The 20,728-nt window shown below is 41.5% G+C and overlaps 1 protein-coding gene across 3 annotated transcripts in view; it reads left to right on the top strand.

Annotated features, from left to right (window-relative positions):
* Window positions 1-20,728, top strand: part of SMCO4 (single-pass membrane protein with coiled-coil domains 4) — an 84,777-nt gene that overhangs the window by 40,217 nt on the left and 23,832 nt on the right. The gene's annotated exons all lie outside the window — the stretch shown is intronic.

Below are 20,728 nucleotides of genomic sequence, written 5' to 3'. Positions count from 1 at the left end.
TGATTTTGTTGCTGTAGGGAACCTCTGGAGTGAAAAAATTTTTTCCACCAATTCAGAGTTGTGCCTTTCTACAACACTTATCAAGTGGCCTAGAGCAGAGCTTCTTAAATTTTTTCCAATCGCAACCCCTTTTTTTCACCCAAGAAATTTTTATGTGACCCCAGGTGTATAGGTATATAAAATAGGCATACTTAATCTTTTACTGTTGCCAAACTTTTTGTGGCCCTTACATTTATTTATGCACCCTCTATATGGGGTCTTGACACACAGTTTAAGAAGCTAGGGCCTAGAGAACTGAGAAGTTAATTGACTTGCCTAAGGTCACACAGCCAGTATATGTCAAAGACAGGACTTGAAACCAGGCTCACTATGCCAGCCTGCTTTCCCATGTGAATGGCCTTGGAAAGGCAGACTATGGTCATCGCATGTTACAAGGAGACAGAATTTTATTTAATCATAGATCCTTACAGTTTATATACCTTCACATAGTCTGAAGCCCACAGAGATAAAAGGAGTTGTTTAAAGGCACATAGTGAGTATCTGAGCCAGGATTAAACTCAAGTCCCCTGGTTCCAAGCCCTTTCCACTTCTCCCTAAACCCTCCACACTGACCTGTGTGTGTGTGTGTGTGTGTGTTGATTGGGTGGAGGGGTTTCAGTGTTCACCATGCCTCAGAACTTCTAGATTTTCTTCTTGAAGAAACTATTCATGACATACCAACTTTTATCCTATGTTGCCAATCTGTGTCCTTCCAAATGTGAGATTCTGTGAATTCATGAGATGGTTGCCTATGGCAGTTGGGGGTTCCAAAAGGGAATACCCCATGTGGGCATTTATCCCATTATTTATTGGCCTTATTATCCTCTAACCAGCTGAGTTATTTTAGCCCACAGACTAAAGTCACTCAACCCACTTTATCACACTTAATCTATTGCAGGTTCTTTCCTCCTTCCCCCACCCCATTTTGGGAGGAAATTGATATTTTGATGCAGTGTTTTTAGCAGCAGCTATTTGTGGTGGTTAGCTTGATCCCTCAAACAAAAAAAAACCCCTCCTAACCTAGTTTCTAATTTGACTTAGAATTGCTTACATGTTAGGGGAAATGCTAATGCAGTATTTATGTGGATTTAATATTTAATCAAAAGCCTTGATGTTGATACAGTAAAATTGGGTTGCCTTCAGAAGAAATGGAGTATTTGAGAAGGGAGCATACATATATAGGTCTATACATGTGTGCCTGTGCTGGTTGAATCAGTGGGTAAATGAAACTAGAAAGGTTTGCAGCCAGATGGCTGGGGAGTCAAGACATTAGCAGAAAGATTAGCCTGGTGTTTAATTTGATGTTTCATTTTGTGAAATCACCTACAGAGAAATAAAACATTTACATGTTTATTAACCAGCATTTGCTGGTTCCTGGCATGGAGCCACACATCTCTGGGCCAAACAAGCATACTGAATGAGTAATAATCTCCCATTGTCTGTCCTAATTTATGGATGGATAGACAGAAAAATGTTTGCCATTTCAGGTTGTCCTATTACCTCCAAGCCTCAAACTTCTTCTGTGCTTTTGTCCCTGCCAGAGTCTGAGACTTAATAGGTTTTAGAGAAGCGGGAATGAATGGGGGAAAAATCCCTGTTGTGGATTGCTGATTTTTCAGCAATATAGTGATGAGATTGAAGCAAGACAAATCCTTATAGGGAGTATGGATTCCCTCGATTTTGAATTCGTGTTGTTCTGCCAGTTTCAGGAGAATGTTCTGAGTAGAGTGGAAGCTCCTTTAGGGCAGCTGTGCCTGTTTTCTTCTGTCTTTTCTCCCCTGTGTCGAGGGAGGCAGAGTGCTTGGTGTGTTGGGTAGAGCTGACCTCATAGCCAGGGTTCAGACTCTGCCTCCAGTCCTTACTGGCAGTGAGACCCAGGGCAAGGCAGGTAACCATTTGGGGGCTCTAGGAACCTTTCTAAGAGAAGGTGCCGACCCAGACTGTTCAAAGGAGTTTAGTTACAGGGGATCTTCCCATACTATGAAGTCACAGCTCTGGTTGCTATCCCGATCCCCAGGACCTGGGGTGGTGCCTGGCACACACATAGTAAGAATTTAGTAAATGCTTGTGGAATTGAATTGAAGAGCTGGAGCAGGCCATGGAAAATGCCAGCACTTTGGGCCTTAAACTTTCAGTCACAGAACATTAGAGCTGGAGAGGGACCCTAAGGCTTGCTCCTCCTGACTCTCCCATTTTACAGGCAAGGAAGCAGAAAGAGAGAGGAAGTGAGTTGGTTGTGGTCATACAGTCAGTTTAGTGGCAGAGTCCTTGTATGGCCAGGCTTGGGACTTCCCGCCACACCTCCCTACCTTTGCAGAGCCAGAAAACTTGTTTTGGAAAGGTAATCATCACTTTGTCAGGTCTCAAGAACTCTGATTGCTGCTCTGGATGGAAAAAAAACAACTGGCTTCACTGCTAGTGCTTTTTCCGGAGTGGCTGTATTGGAGAATGGGAGGAGTGACTATTTTAGTTCAGCTGATCTCACAGGGTTTCACAGAAGGGTTATTTAAACCTTGTTTTAGACTTGAACACAAAACAGATGAGGCAGATAATGAGCTCATGAAAACTACAGAATCGAGGAGACCACAAATTAAAACATAATTCAGTCAAATCAAAGCCAAAACTTGTGAGGGATGGAGAGGAGAGGGGTCATTGGAGGGGTCATTGCCAAGAGAGCTGTGGAGGCTGGCCCTGGGAAAGGGATTGAGGTTAGTGTTTGGTAACTCCTTTCTTGCTTCTATCCCCATCTTCCCCCTTCCTGTAAGCCGAGCCCTACCTTTTGGGCTGGAAGCAGTGAGAACTGGAAGGGTTGGGACCTTCCGAGCTGATAAGCTTGTTTGGGGACTGATGGCAGGGATTTCTAACAGAAACCCTTCAGCAGTTCAGCCATCATGAAGCTGGAGCCTGCTTATGAAAGTGTGGGAGGCAGTACACAGTCATGAGCCCTAAATCATATGTCTTTTGGCCTTGGTTTCCATCTTTCAGAAGAGGTGGCTGGGTTGCATAGTGGATAGCGTACTGGGCCTGGAGTCAAGAAGACTCATCTGGTGAGATGAGCAGAACCAGGAGAACATTGTACACAGTATCATTAACATTATGTGTTGATCAACTGTGATAGACTTGACTCTTCTCAGCAATACAATGGTACAAGATAGTTCCAAAGGACTCATGATGGAAAATGCTCTCCAAATCCAGAAAAAAAAAAAGAACTCTGTAATATGGATGCAGATTGAACCATACTATTTCTTTTGTTTTTGGTGCTATTGTTTTTCCTTTTTGAGATTTTTCCTTTTTTGCTCTGATTCTTCTTTCACAGCAAGGCTAATGCAGAAATATGTTTAATGTGATTGTACATATATAACCTATATCAGATTACTTGCTGTCTTGGGGAGGGCGGGGAGGAAGGAAGAAAAATTTGAAACTAGAAATCTTATAAAAACAAATGTTGAAAACTATCTCTATATGTACCTGGAAATAACAAAATACTTTTATAATTAAAAAAAAAAAAGAAGTTCCAATCTGGCCTCAGACATGTACTAGCTGTGGGACCCTGGGCAAATCACTTAACTCTATTTGCCTTGGGTTTCTTATCTGTAAAAAATAAGCTGGAGAAGGAAATAGCAAACCATTCCAGTATCTCTCCAGGAAAACTTCAAATGGAGTCATAAAGAGTTAGACAGGACCAAAAAAATCTTTGCAACGGAATTCCATCTTTTATAAAATGACATGGTTATACTTAATGATCTAGTTCTAAATTGTATATTCCTAAGTAATAAATCGATTTGTTTGTTTTGTTTGGATCTGAGATGTCTTTATATGAATGAATTCCTTGATGTAGAAACTCCTTTCACCAAACAGCAATGACAACATACCTCATCTAGCCTTAGAGAGTGATTTGACGATGACTACATAGCTGGTACAGGTGGCAGAGGCAAAGCTTGAACCAAGGCTTCCGGGATTCCAAGCCTAGCCTTCTAAGCACCATGCCTCTCGAATAACAAGAAATGAATTTAAGTTCCATAGATCTGACTCTACTCTCTTCACCATCTCTAGGGCCTAGTGAACCCTGCATAACTCCAATCTTACAACTAGTCTAAAATGCCTAGTAGCCAATAGAAACCTGACAACAGGCCTGAAGCCACTGAACAAATATCATAAGATAGTTAACCTTTAAAAGTGAAGGCCATCCTATTGATTGTTCTTAACTTCCTTTCTGACTGAATACTGAATTTTTGGCAGGTGTTTCATGTTTCCTCTGTCCCAGGACTAAAGGAAGGCTAACTTGCCTGTCTCCTGTATGGTGGTGTTACTAAAGGAGTCATCTGGTTGTAGCTACATTTTCCAAGTTATCTTTAGCTTTTAAATTACACCCCACCCTACCCTCATGATTTCCTTTGCCACTCTTTGTGGCTGATGGCCCCAACCACCCAAGAATTCAGTTCAACAAACCCTTGTTAAACTATGTAATATGCAGCTAGGTGGCTAAGTGGATGGAGTGCTGGGACTGGAGTCAGAAAGACCTGCGTTCAAATCTGGACAGAGACATTTACTAGCAGTATGGTCCTGTATTTGCCTTAATCCACACGAGAAGGAAATGGAAAACCCCTCTAGTATCCTTCCCAAGAAAACCCCATTATGGGGTCATGAAGAGTTGGACACACCTGAGTGACTGAACAACAACATGTTGTGTGCAGAGCATTATGCTAGGTGTTAATAATAATAATAGCTAACATTTATATAGCACTTTAAGGTTTTCAAAGTGCTTTACAAACATCTGGTTTTCTCACAATAACCCTGGGAGGGAGGTGCTTTTCATATCATCTCTGTTTTACAGATGAGGAAACTGAGGTGAAGTGACTTGCCCAGAGTTAAATAACTACTAATTGCCCAAAGTCGAATTTGAACTCAGTTCTTCCTGACTCTGGGTCCAGGACTTTATCTATTGTGCCATCTCGCTGCCTTCATAGCTTTCTTTGTGTTAGGGACTCAAAGACAAAAATGAAGCCAACCTTGCCTTCAGGGTACTACATTGTTTTGAAAGAAATATAATCAATGAATCAAACGTTTATTAGGCACTTATGTATACCAGGTAATACTCTGGACACTGGGGTTACAAAGAGTAAAAATATCCCCTGCCCGCAAGGAGCTTTCGTTCTACTGGGGGTTGTAATATATATGGTATATACAAACTAAATACAAAGTTATTTTGTGGGAGAGGGCACTATTAGCTGGGGGGATCAGGAAAGGATTTATGTTGAAGGTGGCTCTTGAGCTGAGTCTTGAAGGAAGCTAAAAGTTTTAAGAGATAGAGGTGAGGAAGGAGAACCTTCCCGGAATAGGAGAGAGGCAGTGCAAAAGCACAGAAATGGGAATGACGTGTGTAAAGAAGGCCGGTTTGACAGGACTGTAGAATGTACGAAGAAGACTAGAAACATGCACACAACCAAAAGCAGTTTCAAGAGGGAGAAAATGCTAATAACTAGGAAGAGTAGGGAAGGGTTAGGGTGGGGCAGCTGAGTTATCCTTTGGAGGGAAGCTAGGGCTTGAATGAGGTGGAGATAAGGAGAGAGTGGGTTCCAGATGTGGAATACAGTTGGCTGTCAGATGGATATTGTGTTAGGGGTGGGGAAGTTAACAGGTTAGTTTAACTTGGAAAGAGAGTGTGTGGTGAAGAGGAGTATAAGAAATAAGACTGAAATGTACGTGCAAACCAGATTAGGGACAGCTTTAAATACCAGGCTCAGGATTTTCTATTTTGTCCTAAAGGCATTAGAGAACCTTTGAGGGGATTTGAGTTGGGGGGAGGGAAGATGAGGGTGACATGGTCAGATATGTGTTTTAGGAGTGTCCATTGAGCAGCTGTATGGAAGATAGATTGGGGAAAAGAATAAACTGGAGGCAGAGAGCAATTAGAATACCATCCTGATAGCCTGGGGGTTCTTAAATCTTTTTTGGGTGATAGAATAGATCTCTTCTGACAGTCTGGTGAAGTCTTTTGGCCCTTTCTCAGTATAATATTTTTAAATGCATAAAGTTTTTAAAAACATAGCATTTCAAAGGAAACCGAAGATATTGAAATAGTTAACAAAATATTTTTTTAATTAAGGTTCAGGGACCCTAAGATAAGCACTGCTGTAGTAATCGCCTGGTGGGAGGTGATATGGGCTCAAATGAGGATAGAAGTTTTGTGAGTTGAAGAAAGGGAGTGGATGAGGTTGAGGTAGTAGAATCAAGTGTACTTGTCAGATGATTGTATTTAGGGCTTAAGGAAGAGAGAAGAGTGGAAGATGACTTCACAGTTGCAAACCTGGGTGATTGGAAGGACGTTGCTGCCATCAGTAGAAATGAGGAAGCTTGCAGGAGGACCAGAGTTCCATTTTAAACGTTTTGGAGATGCCTAAATGTCATAGAAGTGAATATGTCTAGTAGGCCATGGCCTTTCTTTATCCTTCCCCACAATTGTTAGCACTCTTCCAACCCCACCCCACCCCCATTACTTTGTATAAATTTTGTATTTATTTATCTGTGTCTATGTTGTTTCCCTCTAGCAGAACATAAACTTGAGGACAGACTGTCTTACTTTTTGTCTTTGCATCCCCAGTACTTCTTAGAGTTCTGAGAAAAAGTAAGTTCAGTTATTCAGTTGTATACTGCTCTTTCTGACCCTATTGACCATAGCACACCAGGCCCTGTTATCCTCTACTATCTCTTGAAGTCTGTCCAAGTTCATGTTCATTGTTTCCATAATACTATCTTGTCCATCTCATCCTTTTGCCTTCAGTCTTTTCCCATCATCAGGGGCTTTTCCAATGAGTCCTGTCTTCTCATTATGTGGCCAAAGTATTTAAGCTTCACCTTCAGTATTTGACCTTTACATAGTAACTACTAAACAGATATTTGATGTGTTAAGTTAAATTGAATTGAATTAATATGGGACTGAATGTCAGGAGAGAGATTAGGTCTATGTTAAATAGATGATTTTTTTTATTGAAGGGTTGGGAATCTTTATTATGTATGACTTGATTTCCCTTTTAAATATATTAATAAATTCAACATGCAACTTTCAAGGCTGTCCTGCTTGTCTATAATCCCTTCTGGTCTTCCTTCAGTTTTCTTCTATTTCAAAAACATGTTTCAGTTTCCCTCTTTCCTTTCTTTTTGAAATTCTCCCTCTTCCCACCTTCCCTATCTCCCCTCTTAAAATTTAGGGAAAATATGAAAACAAAACCTTTGACTCTATGCAAGAGTCAAGAAAAAAAATCTCATATTGGCTGTGTCTTGAGAATCTCATTCTTTACTTTGAGTCCATTACCTCTGTGAGAAAATAATTATTAATAATGGATTTTGAGGAGCACCCAGAGATCACTTTCTCTCCCACACTCCAGAAAGTCCAGTTCTTTAGAAACTTGGGACAAACTCAAGAGAACAAAAGGAATGGAGATTCTTTTGTCTAGATCTGTGAAGGACTGATGAGATGAAACCACACCTAGATAATGCCTTGAGCAACTTCAGTGAGGGTCTTTTGCACTTTTTCCCTGATGTCAACTGTAGAATTCATTTTAACATAGCCCACCTTCGAGTCATGTCAACCAATGGAATTGAATGATGCTAATCAGTTAGTTTTGTTTGATGTACCCAGTTAGCTTTGATCAATGTATAATGCCATGAAAGATCATCTGGGTATTCTGGGGCTTCTAGGGCTTCTGGGGCATCTTCTGGGCTACTCGCTTGGTTCTCTGAGACCACATGGTCTTGGGTCTCCGTGAGATCACATGATGTCTCCTTGGAAGCCTGATTCGATGAGAAGTTAGGGAGACGTGGTCAATCCTTTCCTGGCATAACATTGATAAATAAATAATATGCTTATCCCAAACTGATAGCAATAGCAATTAATTTTTTAAAAACCCACCTCTCTGTTAGGAGATTAACATGCTTGCTCATCAGCATTCTAGACCCGAAGTTGGTCATTGCATCAGAAATCTTAAGTCTTTCAAAGTTGTTTGTCTTTACGCTATTATTGTATAAATCACCCCCCTGGTTCTGCTTACTTCACTCTGCATCCATTCTTGCAGATCTCTCCAGGTTTTTTCGAAGCCATCTCCTTCATCATTTTGTACATCACTTTGTATTTCATTCCATTCATATGCCATAATTTGTTCAGCCGTTGGACAACTCCTCAGTTTCCAGTTCTTTGCCAGCACGAAAAGAACTGCCATAAACATTTTTTGTGCTAATGCATCCTTTTTCTCTTTCGCTGATCTCTTTGGGAGTATGCACCTTATAGTGGTACCTGTCTTCATGGATTTGAGAGTCATCTACATAGAGAGCTCTTCTGACTGAGAGATGCTCTGATTCTGTGAGACGATCTTTGAATCCATGGGAGCTGAGGGGGGTCTTTTAGGGACTCATGTCTAGTACTACTTTGATTGGTGCTCTTGGCCCATTCTTGGCTTCTGGGGAATAAATAAGAATGAGGAGTCTCTCAGGGAGCTTTGTTCTCACTCACCTCAGACTCTCAAACCACTGTATCAGTCTGAGTGCTATACAGACTCAGAGAAGGAGGGGGCTTGTTTTATATAAGCTGTACTAGAACAGCAGTCCCCTTTTATGACATCCTCAACAGCCTCCACTTGAAGGTCTCTCCTATGAGAGGGGAATGCCTTACTTCCCGAGCCAGCCCATTCCATTTTGGGGCACCTTTGTTAGGAGATATTTTCTTGGGTCTGAAATCTGCCTCATTACAACTCCATCCACTGGTTCCTTGTTCTGCCCTTTGCAGTCACATAGGACAACAACTGCCACGGTTTGTTTTCAGTTTCTAATTGGAGGCAGTTCATTCCTATGATGGAGTCATGCATCTGGCTGGAAAGTCAAGTCAACAGGTACCACTACTGTGTTCCGGACACTGTTCTATGAGCTGGTGGTACAAAGAAAGGCAGAAAACAGCCCCTTCTCCAAAGGAGCTCACAGTCTAATAAGAGAGAACCATTTCCATTGGATGATACAATAGCATTTTCCCCATGGGCCTTTTGTCCTTGCCTTACCAGTTGCACACACACCTTATCCTTCCCCTGAGGTCAGTGTGATTTCAACTTTTGTCACGTCTGCCCTTGTTCCATCTGGATTCTTTTATATTTGTGTCTTGCCTATACAGTTAAAAACTCATCAGGTCCTTACCCATTACCTGTCCCATCCTCTCTGCTAGACCCCACCTCCTCAGGGGTGTGGAGCTCACAATTTGGTGATAAATAGGTGCTGTACCCTTGCTTCAGAATTTTCAGTTCTCAGTGCCTCTCAGTGTTTACTGCTGTTCTGTGATCTAGCAAAATCATTTTTTGCTGCAGTTATTCTGGGTGTGTTCTGTATTTCGAGCAAAGCAGTTGCAAAAAATGAAGTCTAGTGCATCCAGCTGTGTTTTATTTTATATAATTCATGCCCTCGTGCATAGGAAGGTAGGGAAGATGAGTATTGGGGGGGGGGCTTTCTTCCTCTGTCTTCTCCTAGAGCAGTGGTTCTTATCTTTTTTTTCTCATGGATCCCTTTGGAAGTTGGTCTGGTGAAGCCTATGGACCCCTTCTTAGAATAATTTTTTTTTTTAATAATCAAAGGAAATGCTAAATTTCAGTTAGAGGTTAGTGAAAAATAAAGTTACATTTTTTTTCCCCTGACCAAATTTCCAGACCCCTGGAATCTAACCATAAAACCCTTGGGGATTACTGTCTCAGAAGATCAGAGGTGCTTTGGAATTGGGGGGCAGTATATAAAGGGGAAGCATTCTCTTAGATAAGGACTTCTTCCTCTTTTTCCTAGTGTAATGCCTCTCCTTATTCTACTCAAACTCAGTCTTTTCAAGTCAGGAGACCTGTTTTCTGGCTTGGTTTTTGTTTGTTTACGATTTGTAAAGACTAGGTCTTGCCTAGGCTGGAAATACAGAGTCTATTCACAGGCCCAAACTCCCTTCTCATCAGCATGAAAACTTTGACCTGCTTAGTTTACAACTTGTGTTGGTTCACTTTTCCTTAGGCAACCTGGTGGCCTCCCACTCATGAGGGCTCGCCATATGGATACCAGACTTAGTTCACGCACCTGATTGCCTTAGCCCCCTGCAGCTCAGAACTCCAGAGCTCAAGGTTCTCCATCCTCAGCCTCCTTGGTAGCTGGGATTATGGGCATGCCCAGTTATTTTTTTTGCCTTATTATCTTACTGTTCTGAGTTGTTTTCCCTTCATCAGCTCATTAGGACACAAGTGTCCTGCTTATCTCACTACCATTATTTCCTACCTACTCCCAAGATTGACTTACAAGCCTGGGCATAGCCCCTGCATTGCTGGCTGAGAGATTTGTTTTTAGACACTGCAGCTAAAAAATTTCAAGTATATTTGTATATATATAAATATATATTTAAAAATATATATTTAAATATAAAGTATATATATAAATATATGGGGCAGCTAAGTGGCACTGTGGATAGAGTGCCAGGCCTAGAATCAGGAAGACTCATCTGTCCAAGTTCAAATGTGGCCTCGGACACTTACTAGCTGTGTGACCCTGGGCAAGTCACATACCCCTGTTTGCCTCAGTTCCTTATCTATAAAATGAGCTGGAGAAGGAAGTACCAAACTACTCCAGTATCTCTGCCAAGAAAACCCCAAGTTGGAATCATGAAGAATCAGACATGACTGAAAAATGACTGAACAAGTTTTACTAAAAGAGAAAGGGACTTTAAAAGTACCCTTTCCCTATAGCTATATCAAATAAATGGTCTTTTTTAAAAAATTGTCTGGCCCACTTCTTGGCCACTTTTTCTTCTCAAAGTCAACTAGAGAATCTGTGCAGGAAAATTCGTTTTAGTGTCAGCTGAGGAAAAAGTAGATGATCAGTGTGATCATGGACCATTTCAAAGTTAACAAAGTGTAATGGGAAAAGCACTAGCCTGGGAGTTGGGAGGCCAGATTTTAGGTGGTGACAAAGAATGTTTGATCTGGAGTCACAGGAGCTGGGTTAGAACCCTTCCAGTATTTAGAGGCACGTCACCTAGCTTTTCTAAGGCTCAACTGTCTCATCTCCCAATGAGTGGTCTTGGCTAAATGACCTGAATTCACTCTAACTCTGAATCTGTGATCCTAAGCCTGTTTATAACTTTGCCCCTTGACCACATTGGGTTTCAGTATCTACTTGTTAAATAATAAGACCCCTTCAAGATCTGATTGCCCTCTGATTATATGAATCTTAAATTATGTGTAAGTAGGATCATAGACTTAGAGCTGCAAAGGACCTCAGAGGTCATTGAGGTCAATGAGTTCAATTCCTTCCTTTTACAGACTATACAACAGAGGCAGAGGAGGCAAAATGACTCCCCAAGGGTCCCATAGCTAGTTAGTAATTTAAGGATTTGGACCCAGGTCTTTCTGACCTCAAGCTTTGTATCCTACCACACTGTATATAGCTCTCCATGACATCATCCGGATGTCATGGTTCTCTTCAAGAATGAAGGACAGAGGGGCAGCTAGGTGGCACAGTGGATAGAGCACCGGCCCTGGATTCAGGGGGACCTGAATCCAAATCTGACCTCAGACACTTAACACTTACTAGCAGTGTGACCCTGGGCAAGTCACTTAACCCCAATTGCCTCACCAAAAAAGAAAAAAAAAGAATGAAGGACAAACAACTGTCTAGAGCACTTCATAGCTACTTTTGTTCATGCTTTTTGTTTTTTCTTCTCCAAAACACTTTAAAACAAATTTTTTTTTTAGGAAGTCCAACTTTTCCTTGAGTTTCCAACTGCTTTTGTTCCCTTTCCTACCCAAAGGATCACAGCATAGTCATTTCCTGAATTTTGTCCTGATTTGTCTAGGTGAGATGATTAGTAGAGGTAAAAGGATGAGTTATGGGAATTGACCTGCCTTCGTCCTAAAGCCTTGAGGCCAGGGACCTTGTTTTATCTGTACCTTGTATCTCTCCCCAGTGCCCTGCACAGGAATCTGCTGAGCTAGTAAACACTTTTAATCAGTGGTTTTTTAATTGAATCAAATTTTTAGGAGTACAGATTTCTTTCTTTGACACTATGAAGTCTGCTACTAGCAACATTATTCATTCCACAAGAATGCTCAGACTTTGGGCTCTGTATAATTACAGAAGTGTCCTGTATCCACCTTGTCCTTCAGGATGATTTGTCATACCAGGTGTGACTTAAGGGTTAGTGAGCTGACCCTGGCCTTAATTTGCTTTCTTGAAAAAGCAAATACCTTCCTTACTCCAGCTTTTCTTCTAATCTTTATTTTTGTTAGGGCTAAATTTAAATGCAAGGCAATTTAATTAGTTTACATTTATGTCATGCTGCCTTATTTTACTATAGACAACCAACAGGAATTTGATTAACCTAATCTAACTGTCTAAAATTCTCTCCATCCCCACCCCCCTTCTTTGTCTAAATAATTGCAAATGGGTTGTATCAATCAAGGCAGAAGATACTAGTGCTTTACTGCTATTCAGAATTCTTTAGTAAAATTTAGTAATAAAAAAAGGCACAGATTTTAATTAGAAAACAGATGTTGAATCACATTTTGATTTGCCCGCTGCTGGGAAATAAGAAAATGCTAAGGAGTCACAATTCCCCCTAAGCCTTTGGGGAGGGACATTGACTTAGGGCACGAGGACACAATTTCAGAAGAAAAGCAGCATCCCTCTCCCCTTTGGTCATTTCTACTCTTCCTGATTCCATGCTAGAGCAGTAGGGTATAATGGAATATTCCTCATACTTTTTGTTTTTGCTCTCAGAAAAGTATTATTCTTATGCATAAGGAATCATGGCACATGATGAGAGAGCTGGTAGACTGGCCCATGCCATTCCAAGTGTAGGTTCCATATCAGCTCATGACATGCCTACCTGAAACTTTTCAAGGCTCATTGTTGGAGAACCAATGGTACAGTGTAATGGGTATAGGACTGGGGGTCAGAAGACTTAGGTTCTCCAGTTGCTGCTACTTAACAGCCTGACCCCAGGCAAATCTCTGGGCCTTAGTTTCCTTATCTGTGAGGGGGTTGGATTAAATGAATTCAAACAGTCTACAAGCCTATGAGACACTATCCACCCTCTTGGCCTCCAAGCAGTGCAGTCTGCCAGAAATAGAAAGGGTTAGGCTGTAGGTCCAAAAAGCAAGGTGTTTCCACTGAGAATCTTAGGAAATGTCAGCATTCAGAAGGTAATAAGCCCGCAGATGGTAGTTTTGATTTGGGTAGATCCCTTTTCACACTTTATTTCCACGGTTTTGATATAGTGCAAATACCAGGTCATTGGCAAAGTTATTGTTGTTTTTTTTACCCAGAGCCAGTATGTGTACCACTGAAGATTACCATAGAAACAGTCCTTAATGTTGTGTTGCACCTACTGGGTGGCAGGCATTCCCTTAGAAGGGGTTCATCATTCCAGCACTTAGGCTGTCTGCCCTTCAGGGTCAGCTGGGAAAGCATTGCCAGGGTAGGATATCATGGCCTTCCCTCTGGCTCCTATCAGCATCCTGGGACCATCATGTAACAGTGGGTGCCTGGATCAGATTGTAGCTAAGGTGGGTTCAAAAAACCACATAGACACAGGGGCTCAGGGCCAAGAGAGAAGTGAGGTGGCTCAAGGCCATTAAGAGGATTCCCAGTCTTTGACGGAGGGTTGAGCGAACCTCAGTTTCCTCTTTGCTTCTCCTCCCTGCTCTTCCCTTCTTTCTCTATGCCTCTCCCCCTCCCACCCCTATCCCCTGGCATCAGCATTTCAGAGCTGCCCGGAGCTCAGGGATTACCTCCTGGGGGTACTTAGGGCCTTCATGGACCAGCCCCAGTTCAAAGTCTCCTAAAGTCAGGAAGCAGCCCAAGCCAGGGAAAGAAGCACCCTGGGCTTGGGAATCCACACGGGGTTTGAACTCCAGCTGTGCCTCTTACTGAATGGACATCATTTGTTATCATTCCTTTCTTCACATTCAGAAACTGGTCCACTTTCAGATAAGAGAAACAACATGACCTCCTGGAGTGAGCACTGGATTGAGAACCAGGAGAACTAGGTTCTGGTTTCATCTTGGCTGTAATTAGTAGTGTGGCTTTGGGCAGAGCCCTTCCCTCCTCTCTTACCTCTTTCCTCATCTGTAAAATGAGAAAGTTGGATTGAATGGTTTTTAAGGTCCCCTCTAGTTTTGATTATCCTTTGATTCCATTGTGAATCTCTAGAGACCATTCCCTGGACCCCCTGCCCAGACACTAGACTGTCCCAATCAGCAAGTTAAGTTCATAATAAATCTTCCTCCCCCTTCCTTCCTTCCTTCCTTCCTTCCTTCCTTCCTTCCTTCCTTCCTTCCTTCCTTCCTTCCTTCCTTCCTTCCTTCCTTCCTTCCTTCCTTCCTTCCTTCCTTCCTTCCTTCCTTCCTTCCTTCCTTCCTTCCCCCTTTCTCTCTCTCTCTCTTTCTTTCTTTCTTTTCCTTTCTTTTCCTTTCTCTTCCTTTGTCTCCCTCCCTCCCTTCCTTCCCTCTTCCAAACCTGACATATAAAATCTGACATTCCAGATCTGCAGTGATCTGATAAAATGTAAATCCTAGTCATAATTTAGGGCCCAGAAGCTCAAGTTCTACGTCCTCTGAATTGTTCTTTTCCCGGATGCCCCAGGACTCCATGATCTCCACCTTCATTGAACTTCTGTGGCACTTTTTGTCTTTACCATTCACTTGCCATTTAATGCCTTCAGCCCAGTTTTGCAAATTTTTCCCAACTAAATGGTAGGTTAACCCTTTGAGGGCAGGGCTCATGTGTAATATAACCCTTCCTATCTCCCTCTGTGTCTCTCCTTCTTGCTCTCTGTTGTGTGTTCCCTTCTTCCTATATCTGCCCTCCTTCCTCCTATACATATTTCTTAGACCTTTCAGACCCACCTTGAGTTTCAGCCGTTTCCTTATTATTAATGAGGGATCCCTAAGTTCTGTCCTAGTGAAGGCCATCCCCAAGTTGTGCCTCTGGCTTGACTTTCCCCTCAGTGGAGCAGTTTGGAAAGGATAAGAGTGGGGTCTAGTACAAGTTTTGTGACTGGGGCTAGGATGAAAAATGCAGGAGAGACTCTGGTGGTGTGCTTGTTCTCCTCTTTCCCCTCTGCAGAACTCACTACATCCTGATTAAGCACATCCCACTTTAGCTAAGTTAGAGGTTTTTCACCACATTAGCTGCAGTCATGATTTTTTTTTAGGGGCAGAATAATTGTTTCAAGACCATTCACTAATAAGTTAATAGCGTCATAGATATAGAAGTGACCTTAGAGGTCATGGAGTCCAACCCCCCTCATTTTACGGATGGTGAAATCAGGGTTAGACTGGGCCAAGTAGGTTAAGTGGCTTGCCCAGTCACATAGCTAGTGGCCAGAAGAGGATTAGAAGTTGTCTTCAAGACTCTTAAGTCCATTGCTCTATCTGTTTCTCTACCCTGCCAATTACAGAAGGGCTGTTGCCTCCATTGGTGAGAAGACTTCATATGCTCACAAAGCTATGAATCCTTAAAGTAATATTCTATCCCATATACTTGAGGGATCTGTAATCCTTCTCCACCTCTCTGTATCTTAGCCTCCTTCAAGAGACACTGTCTTCCAGAGGTAATGTGGCCAAAAATGTCCATCACCCTTTGGCCTATCTGGTAATGAATCTCTCCAAAATTAGCAAGGAGTGTTCCTTACCTGGGCCCACAATCAGAAGCTTTCTATCTTGATAGGACTGGCCCAAACTAGTACCTAATGGCATAGCCTTTGAGAGCCCACAGTCACCTCCACACTACGATGAGGCATCAAAGCAGGGCCTCTTCAGTGTACATCAGTAGACCAACATCAGTATGCCACAATTTATTAAACTATTCCCCAGTTATTAAACACAGGCTTTTCCCTCTCTCTCATTTTTTTCACCATCACAAATGTATCAGCTGTGCCTATTTTTGTGCAGAGAGGGCAGAGGTAAGCTAATTTTGAAAGCATGATGCATCATTGTGGTTCTGTTCTGTCCTCTTTCGTTTTCCTGTGAATTCTGACAGGTTTGAGTCATTAGAAGTGTCTTCTGGCTTGGGAAATGGTGGGCAGGGTTGTTGAGGAGGAGGAGGAAGGAAGAAAGGAAGGAAGGAAGGAAGGAAAGAAGGTAGGAAGGAAGGAAGGAAGGGAGTAAGAGGTAAAGCTGTAGAGCCATCTCTCTCTCTCTCTTTTTTTTTTTGGTGAGGCAGTTGGGGTTAAGTGACTTGCCCAGGATCACCCAGCTAGTAACTGTCTGAGGCTGGATTTGAACTCAGATCCTCCTGACTCCAGGGCCGGTACTCTATACACTGTGCCACCTAGCTGCCCTGCCATCACTTCTTTTTGCTAGAAGGTAGTTGTATACAACTGTCTATGTACATCTAGTTTTTGTCAACAAGACAAATCTTTTTCATGGCAAGCTTGCCAACAGCAGAGTAAGTGAAGGGCAGTTTAAAACAAAACAGCTGAGCACACAGAATGATAGAGGAGACAGTTTCATCTCTTCATGAAAAAATATTTCCTGGGGCAGCTAGGTGGCCCAGTGGATAAAGCACCAGCCCTGAATTCAGGAGGACATGAATTCAAATCCAGCCTCAGACACTTGACACTAGCTGTGTGACCCTGGGCAAGTCACTTAACCCTTATTGCCCTGCTTAAAAAAAAAAAAGACAAATATTTTCTGAATATACTTCTGCTTTTCTTCCTTCCTCTTCCTCTTCTTCCCTTTTCTTTCAACCTGCCTATTTCAGAGGTATTTTCAAACTACTTGATTTGATGTTTTTTCCATCATCTTATCCATGTAGATATCTTGGAAATATCTAACTGTCCATCCACTGCTACTGATTGCAGCTCATTCATATCTTCTCAATCTTTCATGATTCTTATCCATTCTTTTTCACAAATCCTCCCCAGAAGTTATGTGCATCCCATGGTTACCAGTGTAACTCCAGCTCAATCTCTGTTCTTATTAAATGACTGGTCAGCCTCACTTGCTGATCACACATTTCTTCATTGATAGTCCTTATTGCACATCTTGAGCACAAGACCATCATCGGAAATGTATCCATCATCCCTTTGCCTACCATGCTTCTTTTCTCTTCTTTGCCCTTTCAGGGGTCTATGACTTTGATTTTTCTGGAGGTCGAAGTGCTCCAAGGTCTGAATCATGGTTTAGATGAGGAAATAACTGATAAAATTGAGCTATTTTGATTATACACATTTGATTGTACACATGTGAACCCAGGTGGAGATGGGTTATTTTTTCCTTTTTTTAAGTGGATCCCAATTTTATTAATAGAATTGATATTTTTTCAAAGGTATTAATATATTTTTATATCACTTTAACTTCCTGTTATATCCATTCCTTCTTTCCCTTACAGAGAGGCATCCCTTATAACAAAAAAGAAAAAGGAGAGAACAGTTCAGAACTAACACATCAGCCATGTCTGACATTATATGCCCTGCTCCATACCCTTAGTCTCCTAAATCTGCAAAAAAGGTGATTCCTCATCTCTTCTTTGGGGCCATACTTGATCATTATATTTTCATAGCATTCAGTTTCAATTTTTGTGGTTGTTGTTTTAACAGCCATTTATTATGCAGTAAAGGGCATTCTGCTAAGGACAGCAAGAGATGTGACTTGGACTAATCAGTCAACAAGCATTTCATTAAATGTCTACTAGATGCTAGCCATTTTTCAAGGTGATTGTGATGATGCAAATATAAAGAATGGAATAATAACTCCTTTCCAGGAACTTACGTTTTCATGAGGAGACAATAACTATATATATTAATATATTCAGAATAAATGTAAAGAAAATAAATACAAACATAAATAAAAGATAGTTGGGGGGGGTCATTAGCAGTTGGGAGTTTTGGGAAATATGTCATGTAGAAGATGGTTGTCCTTAAGCCATGTCTTGAAGGAAGAGAGAGATTTTAAGAGATTCCAGGCTTGGAGGATAGTCAGAACAAATGTAGGGAGATGAGAAATGGAGTACTATGTGTGAGAAACAGGGAGAAGGTCAGTTTGGCTGGATTACAGAGTATGGGCCTGAGAGTAATATACAGTATGGTTCTGTAAGTAAGTTGAGGCCAGGTTGTAAAGGTCTTTAAAATCTAAACAGATTTTTATATGTGTGTGTGTAGAACAAAATCTAAATTATCTCCATATAAATAGAAATAATTTATATTTCTATTATATAATACATAAAATATATTAATTTATATAAATGTAATATATAAATATAAATGTCTCTATATAAAAATATGTACTTTTTTTTTTAGGCAACTGGGGTTAAGTGACTTGCCCAGGGTCACACAGCTAGTGTTAAGTGTCTGAGGCCGGATTTGAACTCAGGTCCTCCTAAATCCAGGGCCGGTGCTCTATCCACTGAGCCACCTAGCTGCCCCATAGGTATTTTTTTAAAACCCAGAATTGGTAGGTGCAACTTATAAATAAGAAATGGAAATACTGGGTACTCAGTTTTCAAGTTTTCCTCATTATCTGTGGCAGGCATCCTCCTGGAAATCCTTCTGATTCCCCATTGTAGTATGGGGGAGATCTTGTTTGACAGATTATACCATGCCAGGATCACCCTCACTAAATTTGAAGGCCCCTCACCAGCAGCTAGACCAATAAGTAAGGATGATTACAGCCAGATGAAAATGCAGAGTGACTCTTAGTATTATGCAGCTTCCATAGTATTGCTGACAGGTGGATGAAAAAGGTAGTCAAGGCTGCTAAGAAAAATACAGTTCTTAGAAACTTCAAATATGAATTGTTGGCCTTCTTCATGTGTGATCTTTGTCTCACAATATGGCACATTAATGAAACTATATCCCTAGTGACTTATTTGTCACTAATGAAAGCAGAAGACATAAAGTTATAGCTGAAAGGAAAGAGAACTCACAGTTTCTTGTTGAAGAGAGAAACACACACATTAGGGATGGCTTTAGCATACTTCCAGGGTCAAAAGAAAACATAGAAGGCATACTAGGTTAGTTCTCCTTGTTGTACAAATGACTACTATAAGCCAACACACCAGCGTGAAAATAACTGAAACTTAGGCACTAACATCCATTGCAGAGGATAAGGAAATAGAAAAGGACAGCTAAGTGGCACAGTGGATAGAGCCTTTGCCTTGGAATCAGGAAGACTTCATGAGTTCACATCCAGCTTCAGACACTAGCTGTGTGACCTTAGGCAAGTCACTTAACCGTGTTTTCCTCAGTTCCTTATCTGTAAAATGAGCTGAAGAAAAGATCTTTGCCAAGAAAACCCCAGATGGGTCACAAAGAGTCAGGCATGATGAACAACAAAGAAAGAAAAAATAGATAACAATCTATGAGGAACTGGATAACAAGATCCACCAAAGTCTGTGTACATGGTTACCTTGGGAATTCAATAAGGGGAGGGTAGTGAAACTGGTGTTGGAAAATGCAGTTCATTACCAAGAAAGGAAAAGAGACCCAAATCTTGAAACATATATCATAAATACTTTCTTCCAGAGAGTCAGCAAGTACTGATCTTGGTGAGTACCAAGCAATCCAGTGTAATGGAAAGAGGGCTGGATTTGGAATTACATGTAGACTTGGGCTGGACCCCTAGTTCTGCTATGTCATGTAGCTCTGGGCAAGTCATTTAAGGTCACTGGGCTTCAGTTTGCTCATCTGTAAAATGAGTGAGTTGGACTATACGGATCTCTAAGGCCCCTTTGCTCTGTGCTCCTGTGAGCTGGGATCTGGGATCCTATGGGTCGATTTGTGGGACGATGAGCACAAGAAGTGTGAATAATGAAAAGACCTGGAACAACTATAGTTACAGCAGCTGTGAACGAAAGGAGCAATGGAAAGATGAGCTCATGAGCCTCAACAATCATGGGAGTCAGTTTATCAAGAAATACCATCCTGGGTTCTGGAGGCTTTCCAGAAAAGGGTAGGCAGTAACAGTTTTGAAACATTTGTCTTCCTTACTCCCACTCCCTGGTGTCCTAGCAGACAATATTCTCAAGTTTTACTCTAGGATGGGGAGCCTCTGGAGGAAATTGAAACTAACGTTTTCTTATAGGAGGGAAGAGCCCCTGTCCACCAGAGTAGTGCTAGATAGTAGATCTCCCAGGTAGGTTATCATTAGGCTGCAGTCCTTCCTTAATTCACTGTCTCCCCACTGAGGAAGTCCCAGGAATGTTTTCAGGGCTTATCCTAAGAGGCATCCTTTAGCTGTGCTGACTTGAGAATATTTGTCAGTCAAGGAATATTTATTAAGAGCCTACTGTGTGCCAGTTACTGTGTTAAGTGCTGAGGACAAAAAGAAAAAAAAATGTTTGTCTTCTAGCAGCTCCCATTAAATGGGAGGTAATCTTAAAGGACAGCTACAAGTCAAGTGAACACACATAACCATGGGAAGTATGATAAAGGTGCTTCACCCTCAAGTCCCTTTCAATTTGGTCAGAGGGAACACACCAGATGAAGACCCTTTGAGATATACTGTGTTGATCCTTATATAGGATGCCAAAGATGAGATCCCTTTGAGGAGAGGGAATAAAAAACCCACAAGTTTATCCTGAAAAATAATTCTACAAAATTACCATATATCAGAAAATGTTTGCTGTGAAAGGGTTTTTTTATTTTACATTTCTTTCAGAGATGTGTTACTCATTTTTATCATCTCTC

The sequence above is a fragment of the Dromiciops gliroides genome, chromosome 3, assembly GCF_019393635.1.
Source record: "Dromiciops gliroides isolate mDroGli1 chromosome 3, mDroGli1.pri, whole genome shotgun sequence".
Classification (NCBI taxonomy): domain Eukaryota; kingdom Metazoa; phylum Chordata; class Mammalia; order Microbiotheria; family Microbiotheriidae; genus Dromiciops; species Dromiciops gliroides.
Note: the sequence above shows the minus strand (reverse complement) of the source record. Positions and strands in the feature narration are given on the sequence as shown.